This window comes from Suricata suricatta, chromosome 11, assembly GCF_006229205.1.
Source record: "Suricata suricatta isolate VVHF042 chromosome 11, meerkat_22Aug2017_6uvM2_HiC, whole genome shotgun sequence".
NCBI classification, from domain to species: Eukaryota; Metazoa; Chordata; class Mammalia; order Carnivora; family Herpestidae; genus Suricata; species Suricata suricatta.
Window position 1 is genome coordinate 12,950,394 of NC_043710.1, and position 1,268 is coordinate 12,951,661.

Consider the following 1,268-nt stretch of genomic DNA (forward strand, 5'->3'; position numbering starts at 1 on the left):
GTGTCTGTGATGATCTGGTGATTAGAAATAAGTAACAGAGGGGTTCTTCCTGTAATAGAGTACCCATTCCAATTTCTTTTTGAGGATCCACATAGTTTAGTCTGTGGGACATTCCCTTAACTTATAACAAACTCTTTTTTATCTTAAGCAAGAAGAGTTATGGTCTTATTCCTAGGTATCAGAATGTTGCTGATATCCAGATTTAGAATCCTAACTGAATAAATGTATTTGTGACTCATTGCAACTGTACTCTATATTTTGTCTAAATATTGTATGCTTCCTTTAAAAATTTTTTAAATGTTTATAATTTTGAGAGAGGGAGAGAGAAAAGGTGAATGGGCAAGGGGCAGAGAGGGAGGAAGACACATAATCCAAAGCAGGCTCCAGGCTCTGAACTGTCAGCACAGAGCCTAATGTGGGGCTCAAACCCAAGAACTGTGAGCTCATGACCCAAACCAAAGTCAGACACTCAACCGACTGAGCCACCCAAGCACCTCCATATGCTTCCTTTTATTTAAAATTAAAAAAAAAACTTTTGTTTTTAATGTTTATTTATTTTTAAGAGAGAGAGAGAGAAACAAGCATGAGTGGGGCAGGGAGGCAGAAAGAGAGATGGAGACAAAGAATCCAAAGCAGGCTCCAAGTCTCTGCTATTAGCACAGAGCCTGACATAGGGCTTGAACTCAAGAAATGGGAGCCTATGACCTGAGCCAAAGTCAGATACTCACCGTACTGAGTCCCCCAGGTGCCCCTCCTTTTATTTTTTAGCTCTGAGAACCACTGTGGTTTCCTGAAACCAGTCTGTAAATTCAGTTTTGGCAGGTCTCTTAGACCAAATGGTTGAGCTCTCTAGTCTTTCTTTTTATTCTATTTATTTACTTCTATTTGTGGTTTAAGTTTTCATGGTCTCACTCTTTGGGTAAAGGCCAATTAAAAAATTCTTTAGAAATAGGATACAACAAAATCAACATGCATAAAAATAACCATACATGTCATTCAGCTGTGTGTACTTTAGTGTGCATTCATATATCACTTTTTTAATCCTCAGATATAAATTTGTGAGAAAATCATGACCTCCATTTATTTTATTTATTTATTTTTTTGTCATTATTTTTTTTCCTCCATAATATTTTATTGTCAAATTGTTTTCCATACAACACCCAGTGCTCTTCCCCGCAAGTGCCCTCCACCATCACCACCACCTCTCTTCCCCCTCCCCTCTCCCCCTCAACCCTCAGTTCATTCTCAGCATTCAATAGTCTCTCAAG